The following is a 21105-nucleotide window of genomic DNA, read 5'->3' as shown; positions in this document are numbered from 1 at the left end:
GAAAATTTTCTCTAAACTATCGTTAAGATTCTTTAAAATTTTTATGGAGCTTGAAGCACTTTCACCTGTCAGACATCCTTATGCAATTTCTTATGCAATTTAGCATATCAAATTATCTGGCTTCTCAGATTTATTTCGGATTCGACTCTCAATCTGGATTCGAATTGGATTCCGTACTTCCTAAAGGAGATTCGAATGCAATCTTCCTTTCCGCGATATTATCCGAGACGGAAGCAACCGTCTGCGAAAGGCGGTCAATAAGAATAAATCGACTGCTTTATTCTTGCGGCACTAAACAAATTAGGAGAAATATCCGTGGCATAAGAGAATTACTTTTTCAAAGTTCGTTAATTTTCTCACCTTCAATTTTTATGAAATGAGTTTGGCGACGTGTTCGATATAAGATTTTCGATAACATTTTTTGTTACCTTTATTCTTTTCGAATTTTACTTTTGTACATCTATTTTCTTGCGTTTTCAATTCCGCCGAAATGCTTTTCCCCATCGTCAAAATGCACTCATTTACCTTTTCCGATCAAATTTTATCGGCAAGCTCTTGCACCCAAGGATTTTCTTCACAAATCTGAGAACACAATGTGATATCCGATTTTCGTTTACCAGAGGAAACACCATTTCCAAATTTCTAGTTCTTTCTTTATCAAAATTTCTTGCTGGATAAAAATAACAAATGTGATAAATCTAATTGATATAACTTTATTTTATAATTGTTTCAAATTGTGTACATCCGTATTAATTTTTTACATTAAACATGTGATTTTAATAAATTTTTCTAAAAAGATAGATTATACAAATGGATTATAAAAGGCATTGTGAAAAGTTATTATGTACTTCTGTTTTATTGTTTTTTTTTGCTTCCGTTTTTATATTTATATTGTATCCCACACATACACATTTTTATTATACTATAATATATATATATTTAGACATATTATATAAAAATTCAAAGAATATTATATCATAGCTTATTAATTTGTTGTGTACGGTTATCTCTATGCGATAAATATTTTTCTTATTAATATTTGATTAAATATTTCATGTATTTCAACAGGTAAGTGCACTTCTAATTTCTAATCTTGGAGTTTGTTTATGTTGCTATAATAGGATGGAAGTTCAGTGATTGCGGATGTAACATCAAATGTTGTAAGTTTATGCTACTCGCACTGTGTGCAATGTATATTCGTCTTATTGATAGTTAAGAGGTCTCAAATTTATGTATTATATTTAAAGAAGGATTTTTTTTATGAAATCATATATCTGTTGTAGAATAATTTTTGATTAAATAACATTAAATTGCAATAATTTTTATTTCTTTTATATGTGTAAAAATTTAAAAACGAATAGTGGAATATAACTGTATGTGTATGTATAAGCTTAATGTATGTTTTCTATCGAAAAATTGCTTTTTATTTAAATTATGCTTTTTATTTAAATTTTATATAAATTGCTTTTTATATAAATTTGTTCACCTATAATCTGTAATATTTTTCAAGAAATATTTACTAAAAATGTTATATGTATAAAAATAAATCTTTTTTATACAAAATTATATACATAGAATATAATAAAGCTAAAAATTCATTTCAAAGAAGACAATTGTAGTTTAAATTAATTGTCAAAAATTATTTCACCATTACATTCACACATATGATATATTCCAAATTCTACAATATATTTTGTAATTTATTTTTTTTCACCATAGCATTCTTATTATTCGCATTAAAAGATTATATAAGCAACCACACAAAATCGATAATAGCTTTTTGAGGTCTTGCATCTCGCCTGCGATTGTCAGAACATAATATATCACGCGTCAACTTGTTCGGCGGTAAATAGCGTGCTTCGATTTGTCGTAACAAATCCCACAGGGCATAAATCCTTATTAGAGTGGCACTCGGCTAATTGTGCCCCTACTCTGCCATGCAAGAGGATGTGTGTGGTGCATACAGGAAGGCAGTATCGAGGTTTCATTACAGGCACGCTAACGAGTTGCCGTAAAGTCCGCAATGAGAATTCATGGCAGCTGAATCACGCGTAATCTTATTCTTTTCATTTTTCTTTAGACGAAAAGAAATTTATAGATAAGCTATGCTAGTAAATTTTTCATTTGTATTTTCTTACTACAACGTTTCTGGATTTTACATTTCGTCAATTGTATGCGCGATTCAATTAATTTAAACATGAATTATGCATCATTAAAAAGAGTGTTGGAATTTAATAAAGTTACATTTTTTTAAAATCACACGCTGCATATAAAAAAAATTTTCCTTTCGAATAAGTAAGATATAATTTCTTTTCAAAAAATCTATATTTTGTGTTTATAAGTTCTTTATTTATCGTCGAATCTTTAATTATTATTCAAATTGAATTTCTACTTTCGAAAGAAAAACCTAGAAATTAATTTATCGCGTATATTTCGAGATGTTTTTAAATCTTAATAAAGACTTGAATTTCTCGCGGATTTTTAATTCTTGCGAATTTCATGACGCGGGACAAAAGTACATGATGTTTAAACCGAGTGTTCAAAAGTACAAAAGGGTGGCACGAGCGATCTCTCCGCCGTAAATTTGATTTACGACCAAGAGGCTCAACCTTCCGTCTCGCCGTATAATAAGCAGCAGGATGAAAGTATACGAGGACAATCCCCTCAGGAAGATATACGCGACATAGCGTCGAACCTTTCCTTTCCACTTTAGCGCGTGCCATTGAGAAGAGCCATATGAGAAGATATAGTAGATTAAAAGCATCTTATCGAACGTTACAAAGCATCGGGAAAGCTTTGAGAGACGGGAAAACGCGAATGTGATATCTGCTTTGTGAGATTAAGCGCATTATAAAGTGTGTTGTAAAGTTTATATTAGCTTCTAAAATGAATGGCTTGATGCAAGAACCATGTAGTCCAAAACATAATTAACTAACTTTTAGAAAGAGTCTATAATTATATAAAATAAGTATTATGTAGCTGCACTATCCTTCCCGCGTTTTATATATTTTACGTATCTAATAATTTACGTATCTAGTATTTTAATATCTTATAATTTATCTATTAGTTAGATAGTTTAGTATCTAATAATTTACATATCTTTTTTTCATATCTAATAATAAAAAACGAATACTATATATATATATATATATATATATATATATATTAATTATATGTATAAAAATATATGTCAGCAATTTTTTAAAATTAAATACATTCTCCGTAGAACAAAAAATTTAATATAAAAGATATCTAGGATTTTTCAAAGCTTATGCAAATTAATAATAAATATTTAAAGTTGCAATTTTGTAGCTTATGAAAAAATATTTCGGTAGAGTGATGTCCATCACGCAGCAAATTAAGGGATCAATCACGTTTGATTTACGATGGAGAAGCCCAATTTCTCATGCTCCGTAAAAAAACCGTACGGTGTTCATAATAAGCAGCGAAAATATGGTGGTAATCTTCCCCTTCCGAGAAAATAGCTTCACGTACGCTACCACAGTCTCGTACACGGGGTATATTGGATTAAAAACTTCATATTGAAAATCTTATCGCGCGACACAAAATGCCATAAGTATTCATAAGTTCCGAAAAAGAAGCACCTTGTACGAGTATCGCGTACACGCGTCTAGAGATCAAAATTCACGATACTAGATGTTGGCGCATGAAAAATAAAGTCTGACATTGCGATTCGTATATCGAAGTCACAATTGAATTGAAAACATATTCGAAAATATGAAATAATTATGCGCAAAGATGGCACATTTAACGCTAACATAATCAAAAAGCAGATTCCTCGTCACAAGGTTCATTAAAAATTCTAAACGTACCTTTAAAAATCTCCTAATATTCGTCACAATCGAAACGTAATAATCCTGCGAAGTGGACACTGCCTGTTCGAGCGTCGTCACATGAATGACGTCATATGAAGATCGTTGTCATTGAGCACGACGACATAATAAGCGCAAATTTACTTATCCACTTGTATTAAAATCTTTCTCACATTACTAGTGTATATGTCTTTTAATTTTTTATTTTAATCTAATTATTATAATTCTATTGTAGGAAAGTTATGAAAATGTTAATTGTATTCTTTAATTATTTAAAAAATATATTAAATAAAAATATTATATAATATAAAAATCGTATAAAAATAAAACCTTATCACTAGCTTAAAATAAATCGTTCGATATAAAATATAATTGAAATTCAAAATCTTACGGAAAACCTGTGTATTTACAAAAATATTCTAAAAATATGACATTTAAATAAATATATGCAAAATTATTTCATACTTTTCCAATATCTTTTCACATCAACCCATACTTTGTTCATTTTTCCATGCGGGTATGAATATACATTTATATAAAATTATGTGTCAAAGTTATGTATATCTCTTGAGACGAAGAACTTGGATTAAAGTATGTAAAGTATTAAGCGTTGAGATTTGCGCAAGGAAACTTTTCAAAAGTCATTAAACGAAAAGTTTAATCTATTGTTACATATAACTTCGTCGCATGTAACGACGAGAAGAAGCCAAAATACATTTAAAGTTTGTAAAAGATGGTACATTTAACGCTAACATAATCGAAAAGCAGATTCTTCGTCGCAAGGTTCATTAAAAATTCTAAATGTATCTTTAAAAATCTCCTAATATTCGCAATCGAGACGTAATAATGCTGCTCACGGACATTGTCTGCTGTTCGAAAGTCGTCACATGAATGACAAGGTCGTTGTCACGCGCAAGGTCGTTGTCACTGAGCACGATTGCACAATGTATTTACATCGCAAAATACGAGCGCCAGCCAATGTTTATTTTTCACTCTACTCTCTCTCTCTCTCTCTTCAAACTACAAAACATTTAACAACAAAATAGATATATGGTGAAATATATATTCTGTGTCCATCACATTTCAAATAAATTTCAATGAATAGACTTGAAATAGACCATTATCACTTTAATGTAAATAAAAGAATGTTATTTATAATTTCATGTAGACTGTATTTTTTAGTCAACATTTAATTATCTAATTAAAATATATATATGTAATATTAAAATTAAAAATAACTGCGCTATAAATGATTAAATGAATATAATTCATTACCGAAAAAGCAATTCTAATTGCATTTAAAAAAATTCACGCGTTCTCCCTATAAAATTAAAAAGTTATATGTACATTATTATTTAACGATTTAAATTCTCGCGATAAATTCTTTGTTTTTTGGCGAATTTTTTTCGCGTTTTCAACTCTCGCGACATTTTCAGATCGATGACAAAATGTTGACCCGAGTCACAACAAGGTTTATGCATCTTATTACAAGCAAAAGTCTTTTACCCGATACGCGAACGGAAAATTGGATTCAACGGTAGAAGCCGCAAGAAGAATAGAACGTCTCGTACAAGAAGAGTAATTGCCAAAGCAATTTAACTAGCAGCGATGTTGAACTATACTACTATCCTCGCAATATACCATGCCGTTGATACAAAGGTAAAACATCTCTCGAATGTCGAAAGCTTTTCATTCTGCATCATTAATTCTACGACGTGAAATAATAGCGGAAACTACTAATAAGAGTTGATTATTTCTTACAAATAATTTTTTACAGTTAAGATCTTTTAAGATCATCCCTCTGAGAGCAAAATTTGAAAAAAATCGAGATACAAAAAACTTTTTCTATTTACAATTAATTATCTCCTTCCATCGTTATGTGAGCAATTTGAAACGGATAGCTAATTAAAAGTTGTAGAGTTGCGAGAAAGAAGGAAGGGAAAAAGAGAGAGAGAGACAGAGAAAGAGTCATAGAAAAACTACTCTCTTTTATACATGCGAGTTAACAGAAGCTTCCAGTCTAACTGGAGCAAACGCGGTCACAAAGTGATCTTCATTAGAGCGAAACAGCAAGCTTTTAATTCTGTCATTGCTGTACAGATCATTAATTTCTTTGTTAAACTGTGCTACTTTTAGTAAAATTTATTCTAAAAGTAAGGGAAAAAAAGAAAAAAGATTGCCTGTTAAAACTATCTACTAATTTACTGATATATTTACACGATTGTATAATAAAAATAAATATTAATAAAATAAAATGATAAAATGAGATATTAATAAGATAAAATGATAAAAATATAATTTATTTCACAAACATTTGCTCTCTAATAATGAGGTTATTGTTATTAATGTAATTAAATTATCATCTGTGAGAGAAAGCGTATTTAAAATTAACAATTATACAAAAATAATCTTTCATTTATCTTTTATGAAATTGTGTTTATATGACATATATTTTTTCATACATCACATGAAAAAATAATCATATCGATTATATTAATTATATAAATCTCATAATTTATATAATTGCACGTAAATTAATTTAATTATATATTCTTAATATTTAATTTATTAAATTTGTCATCTTTTTTCCTTAAACAGACAAACAAGCGATACTTTTTTGTACGGGTTAGAGTTCATGGAAGAGAAAGATCTTCCCGGCACAAGTCGGCTGAAATTCCGCGCATTCGTCGCAAATCAATCACCAGGACGCGTAGCTCGGCAAATATCCCTTTCTAAATCTTCTAAAGTAAATGTCATTTGAATAAGAGCGCCTGCTTAACATGCGAAGGTTTTCTTCTAGTTTCATCAAACTTTCAGGCCGCTCTTTGAACTTTGAACTTCACTACCCGGGAAACACTACCCTATGAATGTTCGGAAGCGTTTATGCAGCCGAGTATGAAGAAAGTTACTGGCGGCGCAATGGAAAATCCGACCGCGACTTTTCCCAGCGCGTCTTCAACTTCTGACATGCTGACCTCCACGTCTTGTTCCGTGTTATCGAAGATTCATACTATAGATTCCCCAATGTTTGGAAGACTTTATAATAGAGAGATGGATGATAGAATATAGTAAAAGTTAGCGTAAACAGATAACAAACTTCTTGCTGTATAATCAACGTCTTGCTACATAAATATCGTTCACGGACACACACAATTATTTTTATTTTAAATAAAATTTTCATTCAAAAAATTAAAAAAATAAATTTTTTAAATTCTAATTTAACTTAAAAAAAATAGAGAGAATATTATAATTTATTTGAACTATAGTACGTTAAAAATAGATTTTTTAATATAATGTAGCTCGACAAAATCATTTTCTATACTTTGTTTCCGTTTATTATATATAGATTTTGTCATAGTATCGTGTCGTAAATTTTATTTTAAAGTATTTTTCATATTTTATACATACAATTTCCACTTGATTTATGGAATATATGAAATTGGAAACTATGAAGTCGTAAAAATTGTTGTAAAATAAAAAGAAATAAAATTTTATAATTAACTTTTTAATATTCTCTGCCAGTATATAAATTCTTTTGTTCCTTTCATTCACACGTTATTGCAATTTTTTGCGGTGTATCTACAGTATAAAAGAAATAAAAAGCGAGAATATTAAAATAGTTTTAATTCTCTAAAATACTTTAATTCTTTTGTCTATATATTTATTATATATTTCATATGCATAATTATTGTTAAAATGACAATAAATAAAACATAAGATTTTTCTTTTTTTATTCATTACACGTAAACTCGCATTTCAAATGAAAATTGGTGTCATCTATTCCTCCCACGAAAAAATTGAAATTTCAACGAATTGAGGACACGTAATTTGATGCAATTCTAATGAAATACGAATAACGATTACGAAGCATTGCAGATTCGGTTTCGTTATTGTAGTGAAACTACATCAACAATCATCAACTCGAACTTAGAACGACGAATGAACCTGTAATTTGCGAAGAAACAACAAACACGACGCTTGTTTTCGTCTCGATGTGAAGAACTTTACGCAGACGAGAAAGTCGCTCGTTTCACTGTCGAGTTGAACAACGAAATCTCCAACAGCGAATTTCGAAGAGCGCGACCCCGACGGGCTCATAAAGAGAGATTTTATAACCGCGCGGGAGCCTATTAAAATATACCCGTTCCGACGAATACCATGGCGCACGTTTGAGAGGTTTGCGATTCCTCGTTTAAACCGTCGCAGCACCAGAAATGTGTCTTGGAAATACTTCGACGCCTCGAGCTAACAAAATTTGCTTGTATAATGAAGATACAAACGTAATGAGACCAAAAGTACCTCATTTCGAGTAATCGAAAAATCTCAGTTTGAAAAGCAAAGCGCTAAATTAAAAAATAAGTATATTAAAATTATTTTTTTTATACAGCGTATGACAAAAAGAAAACATATAAAAATTAAATATATACTTTACAAAGATAGTGATAAAGCACAAATATATAAAAACTCTTTTAAAATCTTTACAGCATTGCATCATCTCCGTGCATCCTTTTCATATTTCAGTCAGAATGTCCCTCGTTGCGACTTTGCGAATTTTTGCCCGTAGCTTACCTTTCTTATCTGTTAAGACGATCTTAAATTAAGACTAGATCCCTAAGTGCCAGCGCCAAACTCACCAAAGTTTCCCTCTCGAAAAGTTTCCCTCCGCTAAGTTGCGGCCAAAGTGGCAACGAGCGGTAATAAAGCGGCCGGCGCGTCACGCACTTTTACTACTCGCGATCGCGGAAAACCACGAAATCGTTTGCATCGCTTTGCATAATATCCGCTTACGCGCGAGCAGATCCAAAAGGTGATTCTTGACTCTCGAGCAGATAGCGCGACGACAGCCTCGTTTAATATCGATTTAATTAAATCATTTTCAACGCGTCTCCCCCGCCTCTTACCGTCTCCCATCTCTGAGAGCCATCCTCTCTCTCTGTCCTCCTCATCATCCCTCGCCTCCTCTCCTTCCTCGATTTTACCACCTGTCTGCCATCTTCCCGTCGAGAGCTCTCTTCCCGGAGAAATGCCGCTATCCTCGCGCGTGATTTAATTCTCTCGAGGGAATTTAATTGAGGAGCGGCGCTTCTCAGGACGATACGATGAGGGGCAACCGCCCGCAGCGGTTAGCCCCGTAATATGTTAGCCGCTTAACGTCATTCGCCGGCTATTTTTCACGGATGAAAGCCGCGGTCAGGATCGACGAGTAATGGGAAGTCAAGGTCGGCGGCGAGACGATAAATCGATGAGTCGACGAGATGCGATCGCGAATACTAACTTTGAGAGTAATTATCGCAGTTTAGCAAATCTCATCGATAGCGATGTCATTAGTTATAATTCAATTAATAATGCCTTTTAATACGTGAAGCAATTTTAATATGAGAGATTATTTTATGTCGAATATGTAATATTGCGAATGTTCAAAGCAAGGATAAAATTTAATTTATTACGGACTATTTTTGATTGAAGTTAAATCCTCCACTAATATTAAGTAATGATATATATATAAAATATCCTATATACATAATTTAAAAAATTGAATATTTATATTTTATATAAAGTCTAAAGTACAAATTAATGTTGTAAAAAACTAATATATTTCATAGATATTTCTGGCAAAATTAATCGACTTCGATTCCAATCGTGAAAGTTCATGATTCGCCGAGATTTACGAAAAAAAAGTATTTTCGTCGCGCTTTCGCGCATTATATTCGCTTCGTGGAGTCCGTCACGCGCTAATTTAATTCACTACGGAAATTTAATTATGACGTGTGAATGACGATAAAACATAGCTATGCTTATTACTTCAATATGTTGGCTATTATTTATCGAATATCAAAGCTATTCAGCTTATTTTTAATTAGAAAATGCAGGAAAATATTATGCAGGCAAATAACTGTATAAAAAAATTAATTTCGATCAAATAATAATAAAATTAAATAATAATAAAATATATTACACAACATAATTTATTATATATATAATACTTTAATATATATAAAATATTTCGCATATATGTGTACTCTTTTCTATAGAAATATTTTTATAGATATCTTTTTCGTCTTATTATCCACTTAAAATTTTGGCTAAATATAAATATAATAATATTGATAAATCCATTTTTATAACGATATTGATAGATTCATTTTTTACTGTTTATAGTTGTGACATAATCATTTTTTTTTCGTAACTTTTTCTTTCTTAAACCATGTAGAACTGTTTTAACCAATTTCGGTTCTTCAATTATAATTTAATTTGATGTCTTCACTCTTTCAGTTTTAATTTTAGAAAATTAATTCTAGAAAACAATTTTTGGATTAAAATCGCATCACAAATAATGATTTTAAAACTCTATAAGCCAGAAAATATTTTTATGATTATGTTTATTTTTTCAACAAGAGAAATTAATTTGGTATCAACAATCCTATCATTTATAGAGAGCAACATGATTACTCAATATCCTTACTTTTCACGAAATAAGATTCTGGAATTCCAGTTCATTTTCTTCTCACCACCTTCGTGTAACATTATTAAAAAGAGCACGAGCGACTTTGATAAATGACATTTCCGCCTACTTGAAAAATTGAAATAACTTTTCACGCGGTCTGGGAATACAACATTTCCCCGCCGAATTTCCGACGCGCTCGTATATCTCACCTCGCACAGAACGGGCGGGTTACCTAAATTCGTGAGAAGGAGACTCGATCTTGACTCTCAGAAAATAAAATCTACCTTTCGACGACATAATTCAGGAAACGCCGTCGACCTTTCATCCCCCTCGATATAAAGAAGAATATCATTCGCAAACGATACCGATGAGGAGAAATTTCGCAATCGCGTAACGCGGCGGCCCACATAATTTAATACCTTGGTTAACGTCTTCGTTACCAGCGTTGGCCATCGATACGTGCGAATATTGGATATCGGGATGCGAAATAATATCGATCCAATCAGGAAGCGAGCGATTCAACGCTTTACCTCGGAATTTCATTCATACCGCATACGGAATTCAGAGGAATTCTTATTTAAATTCCATCGATCGCTAATTATATCGCAGAGACTTTGCTGCAATATCCTTTCTTCGTATATCTTTGCGAGCGTTTCGTTTACAATATTAATTTCAATGATGAATACAACATGTGATCGGAATTAACATCTGTTAAAAAATATCTTTGCAAAATCTATTGAATATACTTTTTAAAATTTTGGAAAAAAGAAATACCGAAATTAGGAAAAACTAACATTGATTCAGTAAAATCAATCAATTGAACATTATATGAATAAAATTTAATATTATATGAAATATTAAAATATTACGAATTTGTTTTATTATTGTACATTACGTGGAGAATTAAAATTTGTAATTAAAAGCAATAATTCACCGACTGTACGATGTAAGTAATATAATGCAATGGGCACACTTACAAAAAACTTAACAAAAAAAAGAATACAATTAGTATAAGTAATTAATAATACAATTGTAAATTTCTAATAAACTATAATATATTGATATATTGATTCTATATTGATATAAGAAATAATTAGAGTCAATCTCGTAATAAATAGTAATTATATAAAAATGGCGTAAAATAATAATTGCAGTAGCAACGTAATAAAGTGCTCGCGGCTGTATATGTCAACTATGAATGATTCTCCAGCGATTCTTCTGACCAAGGTTACGGTCATGTCATAGTATAGATGGATCAGAATTGAAAATGATTGATGACCCGAGCATATAAACTTGATTTAACTGATATTTCGTCCTCTCGTTCTTTCAATACCTAACATCTCAACTTTAAATATCAAAATTTAATACTTCAAAATTTATATTGTATCTAATACATTGTTATCATTCTTCACTATATTTATCAATAAAACGCGGAGCTACAATTCTTTTCCCCATATTTAATATCAATGTAGATTGTTTTGCTGTCATGTCGATGTAAAATATTAGCACGGTCAAAACGTTTAATGTTTAAATTTCAAATAAAAGAAAATTGATGCAAGAGTGTGCATTTTTTCACTTCAACACAAATTTAAAAAATTTGCCAGTTTTATCACTTTAACACAAATTTAAAAAAGTTGCCAGTTTTATTTCTAAATCCCTCGTGTCGTTCAATCCGCACGCATTATCACTTTTTTCAATTATCATCGGACCTTCAGGTAATTATCATCAGTTCTCCAGGTATGTTTTAACGAACAAGACGAGAATTACAAGACGAGATGTTGCATCCGCGAAGCAGTTCATACCGGATTCATCTACGCCGAGAAGTGGCGTAACCCATTTTGGCGCGCGGTAATGGGATCATTTCCGACCCAATAAATTTCACTCCGGCAAACTAAACTCGTCTCTCACTGTCGCCTTCTCTCTCCACCCCCCCGCATGTTGTATACCTGTATACCTGCACCTGCATACGCAACCGGAGGAGAGCGTCTTCGCAACGGGAAGTGATGCAAGTGTGTTCAATGTAGCGTATCGGTGAAACGACAATCACTGTCTGAGGCTCGAGAAAACCACAGCGTTCATCCGCAATGGCTTCCGCTACGTCTTGATAGCTTCGAGAGGCGCTGGGCATCAAGTTAATTTCGTAAGGTCTAAGGTTTAATGAAAGAAGTAACGGAGTGGAGCGGAAATGACGGAGGAATAATTTTCCGCGGCGATAAAATTAATAGCTATCATAAAATTATGTAAGAACGTTAAGTACTCATTTTTAATCAAAAGTCGGTTGAAGAATTGCTGTTGTTCATTTTATTATTGGAAAAACTTTGTCTCGATGATCTAAATTACAAATTTCTTCCCTCCTCAGTTATATCATTTATAATGTTCCATAAACTCAAGATTTCTAATTAGCTCATCAAACTCTAAATAAATTGACATATATAAATATTTAAAAGAGTATATATATGTGTGAGTTATGATATTTTTTATATAAATGTAGAAAAATTATTCACTCGAGTAACAGCAACTTGATATTTAAACTATACGAAGATACTTGTTAAACTCTATTATGGTGGTAGAAATACGTTTTCGTGCATAAACGTTTGTTTTTATATGTCTCCGCGGATAGTTGTCGTTATCATTGTCGTTGAGATCTCAATTTCGCAAAATGCTCAACGGCTTAATGGCTTTTCGACAGTTAAGATCTAACCGAGACGAGTATTCCCGAAGAAAACCCCGTTTTTTCCCTGCGGTGGCAACGACGTCGTAACCTTCGTTTTTCTTAAACGCATTCTCGGGTTTATCGCGCAGAACGCGTTTGAAGAAGCTACAAAGTGTATCTTACGTACCGTTCTCCAATTTTCCGTATATTCACAATCGAGGAAACGATAAGCATTATCGAAATGAATTGGCAGTCGACGATATCGTAATCCTCGCGAGAATCTCCCAGAGGATACGTGTAAATGTTTCTCTTGAATATACTTGTATAAAAAATTTCATTTTACGCCGCGTAAAATAATTTATGTCAAATAGTACGAGCGAAATTATATTCTCATCAAATTTATATCAATATTTATTTTTATTTTTTTTTATAGAAATATCAAATTAATCAATCATGTACGTAAACATATAAATATGAACAAAATAAAAAGAAATCTTTATATTTAATAAAAATAAATTTAGATAAAAAAATTTCTTACGCATTATTTGGTGCTTTTATACTTCTAGACTTTCGAGGAAACAGTCTTGTTAGACGTTTATTGAAAGTACTATTGTTGCGTCCGCGGAACGATATCTATCGAACGCGCGCGACACAAAGATCGACACTCGCGTACTCGCTCGCGCACACGCTCGCGCACTCGTAAATAAGAACTCGTATTTTAAAGAGAACACAGGAACTTTAATAACACCAGAATGCAACGGGATAAACAATAATATTCGCTCGGGAAATCCAGACGCGTCCGCGCAGCTTGACAGCTGGGATACGACTCGACTGTCATACGTCTTGTCAACATTCTTCTTAGCAACGCGCTCGAAGACGATCTTCTGCCGAACGTCACGGGTGACCAAATAATCCCCAGGAAAGGAACACAGGGACGCAACACTATGTTTCGGAATATTCGATATATCTTGAAGAGATCTTTGAGGTGCTACGAACTTGCATGAGTACATTACACGAAACCAATAACTTCGTGCTACCTCTGCGAAATTACTCAGGACGGAAATCCGGTACTCCGAGCGGTGCTTAAGACGGAATCCCCCAACTAACCTACGCGCGTCCCCGAGATCCAGATCCCCAAATCTGGTGTAGAGTCTATCCCGTAGCTAAGACTAGACTGTTAGACGCGGGATTTCGCGGGACGTAACCTGGAAAGCTCCGTATCTCATAATCCATGCTCTATGAACCCGACGTAGAGCGGCGTCACGGTGCTAAACGTGTCTATCTAGCGGGCTCTATCGTGTCATTTTACACGTGACACTCGAATAGCGTTCACACGTATGACAGTTATTTCAAAACGCTGTGCCTTTCGCATCACTTTACTTCATATCGCCGGCTGGAGATTCGTTTCAAATAGAAGCAACGTTTCGTGTCTTCAAATTATTAATGAGATATGGAATTACGCTTATGCATCGTGGTAACCAAATTGCTCTTCCGAGAGAGAGAGAGAGAGAGAGGAAGAGAGAGCCAAAGTTTCTACCAACAGAGTTAGTAAGTGAGAAACTCTGAAATTTATAGTAAATACGTAAGGGCACAATTTAATGAAAACCGAGGTGGATGAATCTCTCTTGAGCACATGTCGTATTGTATTTATATATTATCAAATATATTTACACAAAATTTTGAAAGAAAGCAGCAATCTCTTTCAGATTTAAAAAAAAAATTAAAGCGAAAAAATTTAAATAACTATAAGAAATTAGGCTCTGTATATTAAACATAAACTTAAATTTAAACAGGCAGTAAGAGCCAAACGCGGATGGTAGTGCGTAAGTTCAACGAGAATTAAGTTTTCGTTGAAACTTATTTGTGTGCACAGGGCACAAATTTTCTTGGTACGATACCAAGCAAATTTAAAATAATTCTCAATTCGAGACTTTATTTTAATTATTATCCCTCTTTTCCCCCCCTCCGAAAAAATTTAATTTATATATATTTTTTGCATATTTATATATTTATATATTTTTATTTGTTTAACCTAATTATATAATATATAATTCGTAGAAAATCTTCTCTTTAATTCTTAAATAATATCGAGTTTATTTATTAATTTTGTTTTATTTTTATTTATTAATTTAATATTCCTGAGATAAAGATCGATTATTGAGTAATTCTTCTAATTGTACTCACAACTGAGTAGTGCGAATTTAATCTTCTGTTTCGAAATTGAATTTCCAGCTTATCGAGCATGAATTTCGATCAAATTTGCACGATTGATGTAACTGAATCGGCTAAGCTAAACGTTTAACAACTTAAGTGTCATATCTTTGTATACAATTGGTCAAATATTAATCGCGCAATTACAATTATATTTTAAAGAGTTAATTATAGGTAAAATTTGTTTAGCTCTAAAGCTTGTATTTTCTAAAATATTGCAATCCAAATATATTATAATATAAACAAATATGCAACGGTAGAGAAACAATCCTAGCATAATTTATTATACACACTCTCTACCTGCCTTTGTGCAGCAAGTTGAGCGAGAGTTGAACCGAGTTTGCGTCCGAAATCAACACACACTCTCATCAAGCGAAGGTGTTCATTAAAACCGGAAACGTTCGGACGGTGTATCCCCGGCTGGCCTCCGCGCGGTTTCCGGGTAATCGAATATTCGCGTGATCAAGGAGGAACAAGCCGTGCAACGTGATCGCATGTCAATCTAGTCTTCCCGAGTAAGGCCGCAATTAACTAACCTTGATTGAGTGGCCCGAAAGAATGAAGCCGTCCAACTGCAATGTGACGGATGCGACGGTTGCATCCATCATTCGAGGAGCTCGCCCGAAATTGCGGCTTTCCAATCTGGTTGTTCATCGATCGAAATACGCGGTAATTAATTAATTAATTAATTTACGGAGTCTCCGAGTAAGTCAATTTAACTCGTCGAGGGCTTCGAAGAAGGTATGTACGCGTCCATATCTTTCTACCGAGAGAGGTATCAATCTTATTTCACCGTAAAAATCTCGATACGCGATGGATATACGTTACACGGTTGCTTTCGCTCGATGGTTTCTATTTCTGATAATAAAGATTGATTTGAAACGCCGAGTGTACTAATACCATCGTTGAAGGAAGCATCGACCTGCCTGTGCGGGGCGCAAACAAACATCAAGAGAGAGCTTGCTTGACCGCGTCGTGACGCTCGTAGGAAATTACAAGAGCGTACCTGTCAGTAGCTAACGCGATTACAGTCGTCTCTGTAAAGACGAATGTTCCTTTTACGTTGGGCTCCGCCACCTGGTCTTAAGTGCATCCGCGCGTTAACGTCCGAATGACTTTATCCTACGGAATAGAAGTATCACCGGCTAGCTGACGGATATTGCAAGATATCTCGGAACGGTATCTCATTCTAAGTCGAAATGTTGTCGCGGTACTATTATTGCGGTTGTATTGTCCTGGCTTTATTTTCCTGTTTTATTTTCAACCATCAGAAAGAGAGAGCACGTACTTAACGCTAACTATTAAGTAATTATATAATTGTAAATACATAATATTCCTTATTTTGCGAAACAAAGTATGTAGTTTTATTTTTTTTCTTTAGTAATAATAATCAACGTGTATTATATAATTTATATATAAATGCATTTAAAAGAAAAAGATATATCCTATTCCAGTTTAGAGCTCGATTTAAATAAAATTATTTTTTAACGCATTGATAAATAAATCTTAATTAAAAATTCTTTTCTTTTGTTCTCAAAAAAACCGATCGTTTATTTTAAGTACATCTTTGACAATTTTAGATACAGTAAGAAATAAGAGATGAATTTCATTAAATTTTAATAATTTCCTCTTCATTCACTTCAATTTTCTCCAGACTCACACATCAGGAAAAGAAGAATAAATAACATCAATCAATATATCTTTCTGAAAAATGTATCCATGTTTTTTAAGCTTCATATATTCTCTAATTATTTACTCATCATAATCTATTCACACAAAAAATTAAGATGTATTTTTATTTAAAAAAATAAATAAAAATAAATAAAAAATATCTAAGAAAAGGATATAAATTAGAAAATTGTCTTTTACTTGATATTTAAATAAAAGGTAACTTTCAATTTTTTAAATATAAAAACTAAACTATTTTTATCATGCTGAATCAGGAATATAAAAGGAAGAAAATCTTTATTAATTTTATATTTTGACAAAAAAAGATACACTAATATAACTTCATATGTATCTTTCCAGTTGGAATGACAGTAACATTGCTTTCAAGAAATAAAACAAATTTGCATTCATATGGAAATATTTTCTATCTGTTACTTCTCGACCGTCAGAACAGAAAACAGCCTGCGCAATGTTTTCGAATCTATCTCCGATGTCATGCGAGAAAAATATAGAAAGCGAGAAGACACTCGCGCATTCGCGACTTAAAAGACGCAGCTCGCATTTTATTTCGTTTCGAAGAATTATGAGCGACGAACCGACGCGATGTCGCCGCTTCGGCGACGGCGTCGAGACGCCTTTCGTACGAGATATGAACGAAAAGCGCAACGCGCCGCACACCACGTCTATCCACGAGTGCTCCGTTTTGGCTTGGACGTGCGACACGTGTAAACGCGAATTTAAAGGCCGTTACGCGGCCGGCCATGATGAAGCACATGGTGAAACCCGCATCCGCGCTCGGTTAGCTAGCGAAACTTTGTTCAGAAATTCGGTCAACGACTAGAAACGAAAGCACGAAAGCGAGAACTTTAGAGAGCAATCGACTTGTTTAGGATAAATTGTTGCGGAACAAGATTATGATTCATTCGGTGAAAAATGCAAAGAACATGGCTGAAATATTTCATATATAACAGTTAAAATACATTATGCATCTTCCATTAAAGTTTCCAAGATTCATGACAACTTGAAATATGCACTAATTCGTGTTATATGTAATGTATAATTTAAAGAGAGAGAGATAGATAGATCTTAAATATTTTTTAATTACGTTAAAAAACCAAATTTTATTTTTGCTAGCTATTTTTACCTGCATTATAATGATATTAAATAATAAACTGCTGAATAAAACTGCACGTCAAATTTCAATATCGACAGATTAATTTTTAATTGATTCGAAAATGATTTCTCTTCGAAAAAACGTCGATATTATATTTTATTAATTCCATTAAAAATATTTTGCTTTGCCGTGTTTCAAAATTAATCAACTATTAAATGAAAAATTTAAATACAGATCATAAATGATTTGAAAGAAACAAGTATATTGCAAACTGTATGAAATTGAAAGGTACATTGTTAATAGCGTACATTTATCCGTTTTTTCCTCGTGACTGATTCCGAAATGTCAATAAATTACATATTTTGTACTCTAATGGAATTACGTAGGCTTTATGGCAAATCGGTCGTCGATGCCGATCCGGTCTGCACTTTCTACGAATCTTCTCGCTCATGTGCTACATTGAACATCGACAAGAAAGATGGGCGATCAACTCGAGGAGACTTGCAGTAAAAAGTAGTCAAACGCAATCATCTGTTACAGTCTGCGTAACTTTGGAATTATGCAGCTCGACAAATTTTTCCACTTCAACACTTTTTCCCTTCAAGTTTTTTCTATTCTATATATATTTTCTCTTTTCAAATTTAATGCATGATCAAATTTTAATAATATTTTTTATCGCATTAATTAAAATTTAAATAAAATGTTATCTCCCTTATATTTGCAGTGCGCTGATAAATATATATATATGTAATATTTAAGGAATTCGCGAAAGATTGTTTAATGCAAATGAAAGATTATCGCTGGATTTTCAATATTGAGTACAAATGAGCAGAATGAACAATAATTGTAAACGTTGCTTCCATTATTAATGTTCTTTACAGTTCTAATGCGTCACGGTAAAGTTATTAATTATAAACCTTCATTAACTACGAAATAATCCCGTAACAAAGCGCGCATGGCAGAGGGCAGGGGGAACGGCAGCAGCTGCTGTCATTAAATCTATCGCGACCCGGGCAGCATTTGCTGAGGGACCAAGCGAGCGCATGATGCACGATGCATAGCGCAAATTCGGTGCATTAATCAAGCCCCTTCGATATATCGGACATCGATACCGCAACGCACATCGTAGGAGTTGTACGGAGATGAGTAGAGGAGCCATCGATTGATCTCTGATAAATTAAATATACTCGAGAATACATTCGGGCAGCCCGCGCGTTTGAAAGGTAATGGTAACGTTCACTTTTTATTGCCCCTTTTTTCCTTCCTTCTTCCAACTTGCGCCGCCGAATTTACGACAGCAAAAGCGAAGATCGCTCATAAGCCCGGCCCCGTACGCACTATATGTATCGATTACGTGAGCAGCTTCTCGGACGAGAATCTTCCGCCATTCCTACGCTAATAACTTTCGCGAAGCTATCGGAAAGACGACGGGGGGAACGGGGTCCTCCTTTGCCTTCACCAACAGGGCGGACACGGTGCGGCTCTTCATCGTCCGTCGTAAATTTCCGGCCGCGAACAGCACTTTTCGCTGCCGCGCGAACGAGAAAAAGCCGGTAGTCAGCACCGAAAATACTGGCCGCGCGAGCGCACGCAAAAATTTATGACCGTGGACCCCGTGATCGCCGGGGCGGGAACGTCGAGAGCTCACCAAGAGCTCGTGTCTGCGTCTTCGAGGTCCGAGACTGCCGTTTAAAACCTCCTAAATTATAACATGTCAGGTTTTTACATACTTCGCCCACGAATTCTCGGACTTGCCTACAGATTTTTAATCTTAATCGAAGTGTCGGGACATCAACAATTTCGAGGGTATCAAAGAAAGAAAAAATTTCAAATATCTAGATCGAGTTTTTTCTAATATATTAAAATAATTAAAATTAATTACAAATTATCATCGATATATTATGAGTATTATATGTGCTTTCTACGACATTATATATTTCTGTTAATAAATGTACACTCCTGGACAAAATTAACGCATAATTTTTTTTTCACTTTTTCTTTAAAATTTAAATATCAGCTTTTAAAGAAAAAGTGAAATAAAAAATTATGCGTTAATCTTGTCCAGGAGTATATTTTGAAAAATGCACGTAATAACCATCTGATCGCCTCTTCATGAATCATGTTGATAATCTCTATTATTCTAACAACGCGTATGCGCGCATGTGTGTGTGTGTGTAATGCTTCTGTCAAGTGAAGACAAGAGGAAAGCTTATGTTTCACTCCGAGTAGCTGTTTTATAACTGTCCTAGTTTTCCGCTGACGACATTTTTAACAGGTTACGTTAAAAAGAAATATATAGAAAAAAAAGAAAAGGAAAAATCGCGCGCACAGCTGTAATCCTCTCCGAAATCTTCCTCGTATATATATCGGAAATATAATATTTTCTCGAACGCGTTTTCTGATTATGTATATTTCCGAGTGCATTAAACTCGGAAACGTTAATCCGAGTTATGTTTAGATTCGGTCAACGCTACGTGGCTTGAGTAAAAGTTGCGTAAGTGCAACGTCCACCGTTCTAATTTAATTACGAGACCGTGCGCGACGGATATAAATGTCAATTCGTAAAGTTAATTATTACAACTAATGTTGCCCGTCGACATATACGAAAGCAATGTTATGTCATGTGGATGAATGTGCATAGATTCGTATAATTAGATTAAAAACAGAAAAAGTTATCGATTTAATTATAGGTAATAATAACACAAAACTTTTACTTTTACGTTTACATTCAATATTTCAATGTTTTTGTAATAAAAAGTTATGATGTCGATCAATCTTCAGAGAATATGATTATTTAGAAATTATTCAAATGTGTCTTTAAAAATATAATCTAAATATTGATTATTAATATAAATATTAATTAATAATATTAATTTTCAATAATTATAACAACTACTAATAAATGGCAAATATTTATGCCAAATAAATGTGTGCTCGTTAAAACTGATCGCAAATAAACTAAACCAAATAAGCACCTATGATAATCTTTACATGTAAAAAATAGATAAGAGCTAAAGTACGTATTTTTATGTACTTTATCTCGCGTGGCTTGATTAATCAGATATTTGGATTGTCCGATTATTTAACATCAATTAAATTAATGAATATACACAAGATAATAAAATTTTACTCTGGAAAACGTACAACGCTAAAGTAAACTCATCGTAATTACGCAAATGCA

The 21105-nt window shown here is 33.1% G+C and overlaps 1 protein-coding gene and 1 long non-coding RNA gene across 10 annotated transcripts in view; both read right to left on the bottom strand.

Annotated features, from left to right (window-relative positions):
- Positions 1-21105, bottom strand: part of LOC145965350 (venom dipeptidyl peptidase 4) — a 326742-nt gene that overhangs the window by 129405 nt on the left and 176232 nt on the right. The window lies entirely within an intron of this gene.
- LOC145965364 (uncharacterized) lies at positions 4810-13736 on the bottom strand. The gene is made up of 4 exons (XR_014436679.1): positions 13470-13736; positions 13119-13250; positions 12225-12425; positions 4810-4853 (listed from the first exon to the last, which is right to left on the bottom strand). It is a non-coding gene; the product is annotated as an uncharacterized LOC145965364 (long non-coding RNA).

This window comes from Camponotus vicinus, unplaced genomic scaffold (genome assembly GCF_025532165.1).
Source record: "Camponotus vicinus isolate PSW18456_S1 unplaced genomic scaffold, iyCamVici1.0 SCAF_14, whole genome shotgun sequence".
Classification (NCBI taxonomy): Eukaryota; Metazoa; Arthropoda; class Insecta; order Hymenoptera; family Formicidae; genus Camponotus; species Camponotus vicinus.
Note: the sequence above shows the minus strand (reverse complement) of the source record. Positions and strands in the feature narration are given on the sequence as shown.